This window comes from Dendropsophus ebraccatus, chromosome 8, assembly GCF_027789765.1.
Source record: "Dendropsophus ebraccatus isolate aDenEbr1 chromosome 8, aDenEbr1.pat, whole genome shotgun sequence".
NCBI lineage: Eukaryota > Metazoa > Chordata > Amphibia > Anura > Hylidae > Dendropsophus > Dendropsophus ebraccatus.
This window is the reverse complement of record NC_091461.1, coordinates 85188138-85202835: the sequence shown is the minus strand read 5'-3', so window position 1 is coordinate 85202835 and position 14698 is coordinate 85188138. Positions and strand designations below refer to the sequence as shown.

The window sequence follows — 14698 nt, the reverse complement described above, 5'->3', positions numbered from 1 at the left end:
CAAGGTAGTCTTCCCCTTGCTGCTGAGCAAGGAGGTTGTGTGTGTCGTCCCTCTCCTTCCTCAGAGGAGTTGTGGATCGAGTGCTCTGCTGTATTCAAGTCTTCGGCTGTATCTGCCTGCTCAAGTGACCGGATTCTTCTCTCTCATCTGGGTGTCATTCCGTTATCTCTCCTCATCGCTGCAAGGATTCACAGCAAGTATTATTCTCAAGCTAATCCACCCAGCAACACTATTTCTCTCATACTCCTACTCCCATCATCCGGCACATATTCTCACAGCCTATGCAGCACCACTCCTGCTTTATTTGTCAAAGCCTGCTATATACCCGGTTGCATCCGGACAGAACTGTTGCTACTAGTTACCTCATCTATAATAAAACCGCTGTTACTGAACCCTGGCATTGGTGTCCACTAACTGGTGCCCTGACTAGGTGCAGCGAAGAATCGCATGCCCATCATCACCCGCAGATTCCACAGACCGGCCCTACAGCTGTGCCGCCCTCAGGCCTATACCGTGACAAGTATAACCCCTGCAGCTGCCCCGGTCATTGCCCGCTCATAACACCAGCACTGCGGAAGTGGCCCCCAGGGGCCAGGGCATCGCATTTTTGGCGTCACGAACAGGATACAGACTGTGTTGTGCCAACTGTCAGTACCCCCAGAACTGTACTGTTACCCCCCAGAGACTTTGCCGATTACTATGGGGGTGATTGAAGTGTTTCGGGCCCTAAACAGTACCCAAGATGGCCGCCGTCTTCTTCAATTTCTGGCTGCGCCATACCCCGGAGAGGAGGGGGTTAACAGCCATGCAGCCAAAGCGCGGGAATCGTCCGGCGCCATAGACTTTCCATTGGCTGCTCCTGATTGGCTGCCTGGGTCGGATGACGTCACTGTTGCTGGGCAGATTCTGGAACCTGATCCTCCAGCCTGGCGCTCCTCCCCTTCCTGCTACAAGTTCCGGCCAGAGCGTGACAAGATGGCGGCCCCAGAGAAACGTTTGCCTGCAGCCGCAGCACCAGTGATGCCGGAGCTGCCGGAGAGCAATCCTGCCTGCCTGCTAGCACCGCTCCCATCCTACAGCGACACCAGCTGGGCCGCTGCCTCGTCGGACGACGGAGGTCTTCGCCGGGCCTTCATCCCGGCCTCTGCTGATCAGAATGAGGGGCCCATACCTGAGACCAGCATTTCTCCAGGACCCAGTCACCCCAGCACCGCTGATTTGGCTTCTTCTACCGGAGGTTCCTCATCACCGGGCAGCCAGCAGATTGTAAGTGGACCGACTCCTCTGTCCTCAGTCCCTGGCCCTAAAGGGGAGAACTCTGCTAAGGCCTTCATATCCCCGGGTCTGTGGCAACCTCCAGGGCGTGATCCACCGCCCCTGCCGCAATGGATGCTCGGGCCGGGGCCTAAGATTATGCAGCTGATCGAGGACATTCAGCAGGCCCTCACTGCCCTGTCGCCTGCCACTACAGCTGCCACCGTTATGCCTAGCGCTACTCCTGCAGCTTCCACTACAGCGGGCCCGTCTACTACCGCAGTCCCCTCTACTGCCCCCACTGCTGTGGCTATGGCTGCCTCTTCTACCACGACCGTCACCTATCATGTGGCCCCCATCATCTCTCCTATCACCATGGTGACGCCCAGCATTGTAGTCACTACGGCATCCAGTGATGCTTCTGCTCCAGGCCCTTCACGCTATCGCTATCCGTGGAAGAAGAAAAAGAAGAAGCCTACTCAGGGTCCTCCAGGACATTTCTGTTAAGTGTCCTCCTGAGAGATGAGTCCTTAACTGTTTCTGTTGTCTAACTGTTTAATTGTTTCAGGTTCCTGCTATGCAACGTTCAAGGTTCGTGCCTGGTCCTCCTGACCAAGTTCCCTGTACTAACCAGCCATGAGCTGATGGACACTTACAGTAACAAAAGGTTCTCTAGTGCCTGTCCCAGAGCCTTTTACATGGACGATGTCTAATTGCCTAAAAGAGACTCTACCTAACAGAGACACTTAACCCATTCCTTCCTAATGCACTTTCCTGTGATTGTGTGGTCCACACAGGGTATTATTGCACTTATTTCATTATTGCACTTATTCTACCATTGCATTCCAGTGTTATCAAAGTCTTTGTATTTCCTCCTCTGAGTAAGCACAAGGTTACATAGATTGCCTCAGAGTAGAGTGCCTCTTTTGTAAAACAGTATATTTTCCAGTGTCTAAGTCAGATAGCTCCTCCTCTGAGTAAGAGAAGTCAGTTTACATATACCTCAGAGAAAGTCCAGATTATGTAGGAGTGTATTTTCTCATCCAGTCTCAGTATTGTGTATTATTATCATATCTATAGCTGGAAAGATTTAGTTGAGCCAGTTCGTATGCAGATTTTTCTCAGATTTTCATTCAGATTTTTCTCAGATTTTCATTCAGATTTTTCTCAGGTTTCATTCAGATTCATGTGAGCCAGTTCTCCTCAAGACCTCGCAGTATTTGTTGTCCCTTGTGTTTCCTTTCCTTTTGTTTCCAGTATTTGTTCACCTCTGTCTTGTCCCAACACAGTAGTAATCACACATAGTCTTACTTAACATTCACACTGGTCCATACATATTGCACCTTGGATACCCTTTCGTGTGTTTGGCCTATTGAGTAATTGTGTTGTATGATTGACCCGTATGCATGGGCGCCCAGATGTATGCTTGCTTTTATTATTTTGTTCTATTCTTTTTCAGGTATCCAAGACATTTCACAAACACGCCAAGATAGTACACAGGTCTTCACGTTCTCCTCCAGTAGGGTAACACATTTAACAGAAAACCTACTGTCTAACTGGCTGGAATATGGAGGGTCACCCGCCAGCAGTTAAGTTGTCCTGGCTTACACGTCAGATGGTTCACGCACTAGCTACCTGGTCGCCAGAGTACGTTAGGCACCCCTAGCTGAAGTCCTGCCACTAGGGTTTCTCATCCTTTCTCTCTTCTCACCTGTGCCTTGGGCGTGGGAAACACACACCTCATCACACTCACTCTCATCATTCATTCCTGTTGTTTGATTGTCCAGTCTATTCATGTCTGCTGCCTTCTAGATTCGCCGAGGTCGGCTCAAATTTGCTAGGGAGGTATGTAGTGTCCCAGAACATGCAGACTACTACTCCTATTATGGCCATTTCTTTTGCTGTGTCAATGCCTGTTCTGGTAAGTGTTTGCACTGCAACTGCTGCTGGTTTTGCCCTAGTATTCTCTAGTAATGTGCATTCTCATGTGTATTCTCATGCATTCCTGTGTATTATTGCATTGTACAGTGGTATGCAAGGCTGTTGATCACGTGACCTGTAACCATGGTTCCTCCAATGGCCGACTAGCTCTGGCCAGGAGCAACCATGTGACCTCCCACTTCCTCCTAACAAGGTAGTCTTCCCCTTGCTGCTGAGCAAGGAGGTTGTGTGTGTCGTCCCTCTCCTTCCTCAGAGGAGTTGTGGATCGAGTGCTCTGCTGTATTCAAGTCTTCGGCTGTATCTGCCTGCTCAAGTGACCGGATTCTTCTCTCTCATCTGGGTGTCATTCCGTTATCTCTCCTCATCGCTGCAAGGATTCACAGCAAGTATTATTCTCAAGCTAATCCACCCAGCAACGCTATTTCTCTCATACTCCTACTCCCATCATCCGGCACGTATTCTCACAGCCTATGCAGCACCACTCCTGCTTTATTTGTCACAGCCTGCTATATACCCGGTTGCATCCGGACAGAACTGTTGCTACTAGTTACCTCATCTATAATAAAACCGCTGTTACTGAACCCTGGCATTGGTGTCCACTAACTGGTGCCCTGACTAGGTGCAGCGAAGAATCGCATACCCATCATCACCCGCAGATTCCACAGACCGGCCCTACAGCTGTGCCGCCCTCAGGCCTATACCGTGACAAGTATAACCCCTGCAGCTGCCCCGGTCATTGCCCGCTCATAACACCAGCACTGCGGAAGTGGCCCCCAGGGGCCAGGGCATCGCATATATATATATATATACACACACACAAGTCCTATATATTACAGAAAATACTGTTCTCATCTAACAAGTGTAGAAATCAGAATTTGAATATAAAGTCATGGCACAGCGGCAGCAGGAAACCTCACAAAGGGTTTCAGGCAGAGGGCAGAGCAGAGAGTCTGGCTCAAGGGGCAGAAGAGGAAGTAGCGCAGGAAGAGGGTCCAGTGGCAGGCCCAAGCTTCCTTTGTCACACCAGGGTTGTGTCCACACGTCTAATTCCACAGTCCTGGAGTGGCTGGCTCACACTTCGACGTCCACAAGGATGAGTAGTGAGACAGACAGCCAGATATCTGTGGGTACCTCGGACACGACCCTGACTTGGCACGGGCACACAGCAATTCCCCCACGTCCTCCATCTGACATCCTCAGCAACATCCCGCTAACTTTTGACCCGCCGCCTGCAAGGGAACTGTTGGCGTTTATGAGCAGCGAACTGCTCGTTGATGATGATGAGCACGTGGGGGAAGAGACAGGGGACAATCAAGTGCAGGGCATAGCTGTGTCGGAAGCGATATCAGAGCAGGCCCATGTTAGGCCTGGCAGGACAGCAGTAGGCAGTAGACGAGAGAGGGCTGGGCAGGAGCCTGATGAGGATGATAGCATCATTCTGGAACAGGATGATGCTACATCGGATGTTACATGGGATCCATAGCAGAATTTGGCTTATTCGACAGATTCGTCAATCGGGAATCCGTCCGCCAGCAGGCTCGCCACAACTAAAAAGCAGACAGGCAGCAGTAGTCAACTAACAAGTCGGAACCGTAGCCGGGACAAGCAGATGACCACTCGGGAAACCTCCTCCACTGCAGGTCCTAGTATCGGCAGCCCCCGCCCATCCTCGCAGCCTGTCGGTACTAGACTCTACACCTCGCCTGTGTGGCAGTTTTTTAAAAAGTGCCCGGAGGATACCTATGTGGTCATCTGTCACCAGTGCGGTAGGTGCATTAAAAGAGGCAAGAGTTGCCATCCTGGCACCAGCGCCATGGCTGCCCATATGAAGCGCCACCACCTTTCCGCCTGGGAGAAACGGGGTGATAGTGGGTCACAGCAGGCCCAGGCAGACCCGCGGTCAACAGCAGCAGGAAGCAGCAGTGGTCAGGGGGGCCTTTAATAGAGTCAGACCTCCTCTGTGGAAGGGAGTGTGTCTTTACTCCCTTTTTCGGCTGGTGGCCCCTGTGTTGCTAGCAATAGGCAGCCTGGCATCATGGAGTCCCTATACCGGAGGCAGACATATGCACCCAGCAATCCCGCAGCAGTCAAGCTGAACGCCCACCTGGCCAAGTTGCTGGTGCTCCAGGGTCTGCCGTTTAAAGTTGTCGACTCGGCTTTTCAAACACAGGTATCCCGGCCATGTATAGCTATGTTCGCGAAAAGGTTGCTGACTCGCTGAGCCATTCAGTGAGCAGACATGTACATTTAACCACAGACGTCTGGAGCTGTAATTACGGGCAAGGGCAGTGTATGTCCATTACTGCTCAGTGGGTAAATGTAATATGGCCGGTGGACCCCCAGGAAAGGGCGATGACACCACCCCGTTGTCACAGCAGGGTTCCTGTGTAGCGGTCCTCCTTCACCTCCTCCAGTAGGTCCAAAACCTCCTCAACCGCCAGTGTTCCTCCCTTGTACCACTTGGGTGTAGCACGGAGGTGTCATGCTGTGCTGCATCTAGCCTGCCTGGGTGAAAGGAGACACACAGGGGAAGAGCTGCACCGCCTGCTCAAGATGGAAATCCTCTCGTGGCTGACTCCACGCCATCTTAAAGTGCGGACGGTGGTCAGTGACAATGGGAGCAACATTCTCTCCGCACTGCGTCGTATGAGGCACGTACCGTGTATGGCACATGTTTTAAACCTAATAGTTACACACTTTCTAAAGTCTTCATCCCATTTACAGACCGTGCTGTCAATGGCAAATGTCAATATTGTGCCTGCCCTTGCCTCCTTGTTGGCTACTGCTGGGCCTTAACTGGCATCCAGGTTGACTACTGGTGTGCCTGCCCTTGCCTCCATGTTGGCTACTGCTGGGCCTTAACTGGCATCCAGGTTGACTTCTGGTGTGCCTGCCCTTGCCTCCTTGTTGGCTACTGCTGGGCCTTAACTGGCATCCAGGTTGACTACCGCTGTGCCTGCCCTTGCCTCCATGTTGACTACTGCTGCTCCTGTACTGGCCTCCATGTTGGCTACTGCTGCTCCTGCCTGGCCTCCATGTTGGCTACTGTTGCTCCTGCCTGGCCTCCATGTTGACTACTGCTGTGCCTGCCCTTGCCTACTTGTTGGCTACTGCTGGGTCTTCACTGGAATCCATGTTGACTACTGCTAGACCTTAACTGGCATCCATGTTGACTACTGCTGGGCCTTAACTCGCATCCATGTTGACTACTGCTGGGCTTTAACTGGCATCCATGTTGACTACTGCTGGGCCTGCCCTTGCCTACATGTTGGCTACTGCTGGGCCTTAACTGGCATCCAGGTTGACTACTGCTGTGCCTTAACTGGCATCCATGTTGACTACTGCTGGGCCTTAACTGGCATCCATGTTGACTACTGCTGGGCTTTAACTGGCATCCATGTTGACTACTGCTGGGCCTTAACTGGCATCCATGTTGACTACTGCTGTGCCTGCCCTTGCCTCTATGTTGACTACTGTTGCTCCTGTCTGTCCTCCATGTTGGCTACTATTGCTCCTGCCTGGCCTCCATGTTGGCTACTGCTGATCCTGCCTGGCCTCCATGTTGGCTACTGCTGATCCTGCCTGGCCTCCATGTTGGCTACTGCTGCTTCTGCCTGGCCTCCATGTTGACTACTGCTGCTCTTGTACTGGCCTCAAATGACTATTGCTGGACCTCCACTGGCCTCCAATGACTACTGCTGCTCCTTCACTGCATTTGTGACCTTTTTCCTGCATAGACCCTGTAATGGTGAATTTCCTGCATAGACCCTGTAATGGTGAATATTGAAGTCTTAAAAAAAAAAAAAAAAATTACTTTAAGATATTGAAAAGATAACGATGTTACTGACATGTAGAGCCCTAAATTCAACCAAATACACTACCCTCGTATCATATAGATGCTTTAAACTATGAAATCCGAAGAAATCCGAAATTCGGTCGAACCGACCTTTCCGAAACAATCCGGAAGTCCGGTCAGAACGAACTTCTGAAAAGTTCGCTCATCTCTAGCGTCCCTCCCAGGTCCCGTTTAAAGCAGCCGGCTGTCAGCTTCAGCTGAAAACTGCATATGTCACGTACCCGGCTTCACCAGCTGAAAGGTCACAATCCGCCTATCGGCCGCTCAGCCACTCAGTGACTGGGGCTGTGTCCCGTCCTAGTGACTGGCTAGGTGGGCAATACACGATGAGATTGCAGAAGGGCGATCCGCTCACCTTACCCCGCCAGGCCTCAGCATCAGAATGACGCTGATACCAGCTCGGTAATTGACAGATCTGGTCTGCAGCAGACCAGAGTAATACATTATGTATACTAGACTGATCTTTATGAAAGATCAGTGTAGTTGTATTAGAAGTCCCCCAGGGACTAACTACTGTGTAAAAAACTGTTTTTTCATTACTAAAAAAAAAACCTTCCCTAATAAAAATTTAAATCCCCCCCTTTTCCTATTTTATAAATAAAAAGAAATAAATTAACATACTTGGCATCCCTGTGTGAGCAATCGCCCCAATTTCTAAATTATCACATTCCTGATCTTGCACGGTAAATGGCGTAAGTGCATGAACCCACCAAAGTGCAAAATTGCTGATTTTTCGTCACATCAAATCCAGAAAAATTGTAATAAAAAGTGATCAAAAAGTCGCATATATGCAATCAAGGTACCGATAGAAAGTACAGGTGCAAAACATGACACCTCACACAGCCCCATAGACCAACATATAAAAGCAATTTTAAGGAACATTTGGTTTTTTAAAAAGGTTTTTATTTTTTAAAAGCCATCAAAATAAAAGTTTCACAAATTACCTATTGTTGTAATCATACCGACTTAAACACGAGGAGGAAAAAACAAAAGCGCAAAAATGAAAACTAGCCCGTTTCTAAAGGGGTCAATGCTTTTTCTGCGAATTGCCCAACTGCTGTAAGATATCGCTATTTTTGCCAAGATTTTAGCAGCAACAGTGCCACAATAGCAAAATTTTACCACAATTGAACAATTCGCTGTAAAAATGGCATCAAAATCACTTAAAAAATGCATAATAAACTAAACACCAAGTGAAAACATAGCCTTACACAATGAAATGCAGCACTGCAATGAAATGATCAATTACAATCAAGGCTATGTTCACACATAGTATTTTAATCAGTCTTTTGGTCAGTCCTTTTTAACCAAAAAATCAGGAGTGGAACTGACAGGGAAAAATTAGAATGGAGAGGTTTGCGTCTTTCAGTGATAGGTGGGCATCCGCCCTGATCTCGGCAGTTAACCCTATAGGTGCAGCGATCTGTGCAATCGCAGCATCTATAGTGCTGCAAGAAGGAAGCATCCTCCCTTTGTCCCCCATCGGGGCTGTGCGGTGAGATCGCGCAGCCCCAATGGTTGCTGTGACGTCAGGAGGCTTCTCAGAAGCCTCCTGGTGTCTCAACTACGGAAGCTGATCAGGCTCAGCCTAAGGCCAAAATTTACCACTAACCTAAAGTACAATATGTCACAAAAAAAATTTCTCAGAATCAGAAAGAAAAGTTATAGCATCGCGTAGCTACAACCGCATACAGTGAGACAGGTTGGATTTAAAAAATAGGCTTTGGTCCTGAAGGCCAAAATCAGTCCAGTCCTGAAGGGGTTAAAAAATACTGGACCAAAAGACTGGCAGAAATGCTATATGTGAACATTGCCTAAATGATGCATTTACATTGCATTTTCATTGTGTTACAGCATGTGTTAACACAGCCTAACAGGAGACACATTAAGGTTAGAGGGGTAGTGCAGCATTACTCTTTTTCTGCTTAAAAGGGTTGGTCACTTCATAGTAAAATAGGTCAGTACAAAGTATTAGTAAGTGTACTCACTGTATATACTGACAGCAGCTCCCTATGTACCTCATAGAGCTAAAATCAGACTCCTCTTCACCAGTCTGTACTGCCCTGCTCTGTTTTGTTTCTGTCCATAAAATGGCCGACATGGAGGAGCATGTGACCATGCCCTGCCCCTTGTGTCCTCCATAGACATATACAGGCTCAGTGGTGGACACTGGGGGGTGGGGCATGGTCACATGCTCCTCCATGTCGGCATCGTATGGACCAAAACACCGCAGAGCAGGGTAGCACAGCCTGGAGGAGGGGAGTCCGATTTTACCTCTATGAAGTACACAGGGAGCTGCTGTCAGTATATACAGTGAGTACAGTTACTAATACTGTACACTGAAATATCTTACTATAAAGTGGCCAACCCCTTTAATTAACACACATTACAAAGTTATATAACTTTGTAACTTGTGTTAATAAGTTGTCTGACCCCGTTCCCCCCCCCCTTTCCCACCCCGACCCCGACCCCCAACCAGAAGTTATACATACCAAATCACTGTCGACCCTGTCCTCTTCTCCTGGGCGCCATCTTGGGCTGATGTCATCACAGCAGGGGGCAGGCCTGGTCTCCTTCCTCTTTGCAGTGAATGGGAGAGGAAAAGGCTGCTGGCGCACATGCGCACCAGCAGCCTTTTTCATTGGCTAGAGCGCATCACATGGCTTCTGGCTTGCTCAGCCCTGATTGGCTGAGCCCAAGTAATAAAAGGAAACGATCAGCCGAAATGAACGATGTCCCCTGATCATTGCTGTTGTTTCTCTTTCAACATGGTGAAAGACAAACAACTGTGATAGCAGCGATTTGCTGATGTGGCCTCATGGAATAGGAGCGGCGGCAGCAGACCACCGCTATCCTCTATGGGCTGCCCGGACGATCTAGCGATCACCAGGGCAGCCTCACCTCGTTTTCTCCTCTATGTCACCCCGTGTAATAGGGGCTTTAGGGGAAAGATATGATTAGAGAGAAGAGAGTAACAAACAGGGCCAGAGTAGCGAAGAAAATCGGGAGGGTTAAATACACATATACATACAGGATTCAAGGCAACAGCTGACAACATGACAGCAGGAGAGAGGGGGACAACTTTCAAAAGAAAGCAATTTTGCTAATTTAATGCATTTGTAAAATGGCTTTTGCCTTTCCCATCACCTAACAAGTTAGTGAATATGGGAATGGGAAATGCCCCTTTAACTGCTGACATACTAGGTTGGGTTTTGCAACTCAGTTCCATTGAAGTGAATGGGGCTGAATTAGAAACCAGAGACAAGAGTCATCAATTAGAAACCAGAGACAAGAGTTGTGCTGTCTTTGAAAGAAAGTGGAAATGCTTTTCTAAACACTGGACAACCCCACTAAAGGGAACCAGTCATTATAAAATCACCCCTGTAGCTTTTACTACGTTACTATATGGCCCCAAGCACTGTTTCCTGGCATATATGTAATTGTTATGAGCATTATTTATAGAGTTGAGCGAATTGCTCATCTAAACAAAGCAAAGCACTTGGTTTCGTCAGCGCTTCTCTCATCATCCCGACATTTTTGGAGGAATACTGTTGGAACCACTTCCGTATATACAATTTCAGGCTATGTTCACACACTGTATTTTTGCAAAGAATTTTTAACCAAAACTAGGAGTGGATTGTAAACACAGAAAGGCTATGTTCTCGCACTGTTGAAATTTGGTGGATGGCCGCCATTTAATGGAAAATAACGTCCGTTGTTTTAAAATAACTGTAATTATTTGCCATTAAATGGCGGCCATCCACTCAATTTCAACAATGTGAAAATAGCCTTTCTGTGTTTTCAATCCACTCCTGGTTTTGGTTAAAAACCCTGTGTGTGGATTCATTGGATAGAGCAGACGCCACTATAGTGATCCATATCCTTACGGATATTGTTTAGGTTATGTTCTGTGTCTATTATTGCTCTGACGACTGTATGCTGATGTTGAGCATTTGCTGTGCATGCAATTCACTGCTCCTTTGTATGCCTTTCTAAAATTTGAAAAATTTTGAAAAATTTAATAAAAAATAAGTTATAAAAAAAAAAAGAAAAAGAAAAAAAAACTGTGAACATAGCCTCAGGCTGCGCTCTATAGATGCTGCTCCCTGCAGATGCCCCCTAGCTCACAGACACCATCACTCATCTCCATCTATGTATAGGAGACCAGGACCACCCCTCTTCGGCTTGTTGTGCTGAAGGAGGACTACAAGCTTCAGCCAGGCTCCCGTCAGCAGGCCCGGACTGGTAATCTGGCAAGGCGGGCAAATGCCCGCTGGGCTGGCCAGATTACCAGTCCGTGGGCCGCCCGGCTGTCCTATCACCGCTGCGGCCCGCTCCTGACATGCTCCTCCGCTCCAATCCAATCAACGTGGGGCCGATGCGGCCCCTCGTTGATTGGCGGAGCACGTCAGGAGCGGGCCAGCCGAGGCGAGGTGAGCGGGCTGTGGTGGCGGGAGGGGGCTGCGGTGGTGTGTCTCTGCCCTGTTATCCCCCCCCCCCCAAGTGCCGAGGGCCGCAGACGTGCCGCGCGCAGGCACGTCTGCAGCCACCTCCACCAGGCCCCCAGCGGTGACGTCACTTCCCTGACGCGCCGCTGAGGACCTGGAGGAGAGAGAGGACGAGCCGCCGCCGCCGTGGACCGAAGATGCAGCCGAGGAAGAAGCTGCTGGGAGCGAGGTGAGGTGAGAATGTTTTTTTTTTTTTTTTTTAACCCCTTCACATGTGGCCATGCAGGGGGGCTATTCTATATAGGAGGGGGGTGCAGGGGGGGCTATTCCATATTGGAGGAGGATGCAGGGGGTCTATTCTATACAGGAGGGGGTGCAGGGGGCTATTCTATATGGGAGGGGGATGCAGTGGGCTATTCTATACAGGAGGGGGATGCAGGGGGGGCTATTCCATATTGGAGGAGGATGCAGGGGGCTATTCTATATGGGAGGGGGATGCAGGGGGCTATTCTATACAGGAGGGGGATGCAGGGGGGCTATTCTATATGGAGGGGGATGCAGGGGGCTATTCTATAGAGGAGGGGGTGCAGGGGGCTATTCTATACAGGAGGGGGTGCAGGGGGCTATTCTATATGGGAGGGGGATGCAGGGGGCTATTCTATACAGGAGGGGGATGCAGGGGGGCTATTCTATATGGAGGGGGATGCAGGGGGCTATTCTATAGAGGAGGGGGTGCAGGGGGCTATTCTATACAGGAGGGGGTGCAGGGGGGGCTATTCTATATGGAGGGGGATGCAGGGGGGCTATTCTATATTGGGGGGATGCAGGGGGCTATTCTATATGGGAGGGGGATGCAGGGGGGCTATTCTATATGGGGGGATGTACAGCAGGGGGGCTATTCTATATAGGGGGATGTACAGCAGGGGGTCTATTCTATATGGGGGGATGTACAGCAGGGGGGCTATTCTATATGGGGGGGATGTACAGCAGGGGGTCTATTCTATATGGGGGGATGTACAGCAGGGGGTCTATTCTATATGGGGGGATGTACAGCAGGGGGGCTATTCTATATAGGGGGATGTACAGCAGGGGGTCTATTCTATATGGGGGGATGTACAGCAGGGGGGCTATTCTATATGGGGGGGATGTACAGCAGGGGGGCTATTCTATATGGGGGGGGGATGTATAGATGAGGATGTTGCTGGAGCATGAAGCCTAAAATGTCTGTCTGGCAGATCCCGTGGAGAGGAGTCCTGGCCAGAGAAGCCTTCCTGATGACCGGAGCCAGATGGAGAAGAAAAGGAAAAGTGGACGTCTGGTCATGCAGAGAAGACGCCTACTGTGAGTGACAGGATGTAATTGCACTATAATCACTTATCAGGTCTGCAGAACCTTTATACAGCTGGGATCTACCTCAGTATCAGGGGTGTCAAACTCCGGCCCTCCAGGTGTTGCAAAACTACAATTCCCACCATGCTTTAGCTGTCCAGGCATGATGGGATTTGTAGTTCTGTAACAGCTGGAGGGCCGGAGTGTGACATCTGTGTTCTATTGTCACTGTTCTGGGAGAATATTGGTCTTTATATAGTGGCTGTTATTTGGTGCCAGTATAGTGGTATTATCCAGTCACTGTATGCTGCGGGCAGTGGGCATGGTGTGATGGTATGGTGAGGGTATTATCCAGTCACCGTATGCTGAGGGTAGTGGGCATGGTGTGATGGTATAGTGGTATTATCCAGTCACTGTATGGTGAGAGTAGTGGGCATGGTGTGATGGTATTACTCGTATTATTGGTAATATTAGTGTTGGTATGGTGTGATGGTATAGTGGTATTATCCAGTCACTGTATGGTGAGGGTAGTGGGCATGGTGTGGTGGTATAGTGGTATTATCCAGTCACTGTATGGTGAGGGTAGTGGGCATGGTGTGGTGGTATAGTGGTATTATCCAGTCACCGTATGGTGAGGGTAGTGGGCATGGTGTGATGGTATAATGGTATTATCCAGTCACTGTATGGTGAGGGTAGTGGGCATGGTGTGGTGGTATAGTGGTATTATCCAGTCACTGTATGGTGAGGGTAGTGGGCATGGTGTGGTGGTATAGTGGTATTATCCAGTCACCGTATGCTGAGGGTAGTGGGCATGGTGTGATGGTATAGTGGTATTATCCAGTCACTGTATGGTGAGAGTAGTGGGCATGGTGTGATGGTATTACTCGTATTATTGGTAATATTAGTGTTGTATATAGTGGATTGTATTCAGTCACAGTGTAGTGGTATTAGTCATTATGTGGTGATAATGGCAGTGCTCATGGTGTGGTGATATTATTTGTTACTTATATACTGGTAGTATTGGCAGTATTGGTGGGTTTGCTTAATAACAGTATGGCAGTAACGGGTACACTATGGTGATATTTGCTTACTGGTGTTATTAACTATGACACTGTTATCATGCACATAAAATTCTTACCTATGTTACCATTATATATCCTTCAATTTTTCATGTGGCCCTACTGATAGATAGATGGATAGATAGATATCCAGTAGGAAATGGCTATCTAGCAGCTTATTATGTAGCTTTGACCGCCATTATATGGTGTGCAAACATAGTCAGGATAAAAGGGATTTAAAAAATATAGTAACTTTTGTCCAAAAACAGCACCATCCTGTCCTCAGTGTATGGTTATTACAACTTGGCTCCATTCACTTCAATGGAACTGAGCTGCAATACCTCACACAAACTGAAGAAGAGTGTGGCGCTATTTCTGGAAGAAGGTGGCCATGTTTTTCTCCTATAAAGGGAATCTGTGAGGTCCGTACCAGGTCTAGGGCTGTAGATCTCAGCAGACAGATGTGAGCGAGATATCACAGACAGGACCTTTAGTCCAGTGTAAACTTATATAATTGTCCTTTTCATTTCCAACTAAAGTTTCACAACAGCAGCGGCAGCAGCAGCCCCACCCTATACGTCCATCAGTCAGAGCAGGAAGGGGCGGGGCAGAAGGTGCTGCTGTGGCTCCACCTCTGTGACACTTCAGCTGGTAATGAAAAGAACGATTATAGAGGTTTACACTGGACTAAAGATCCAGTCCCTGATCTGTACGCTGGGATCTACAGCTGTGTACCTGGAATAGACCCCACAGGTTTCCTTTAAGGGCACGTTCATACCTAATCCAATGCGGATTTGATGCTTCTGATTTAA

At 48.8% G+C, this 14698-nt stretch overlaps 1 long non-coding RNA gene across 2 annotated transcripts in view; it reads right to left on the bottom strand.

Moving 5' to 3' along the window:
* Nucleotides 1-14698, bottom strand: part of LOC138799524 (uncharacterized) — an 85669-nt gene that overhangs the window by 30769 nt on the left and 40202 nt on the right. The window lies entirely within an intron of this gene.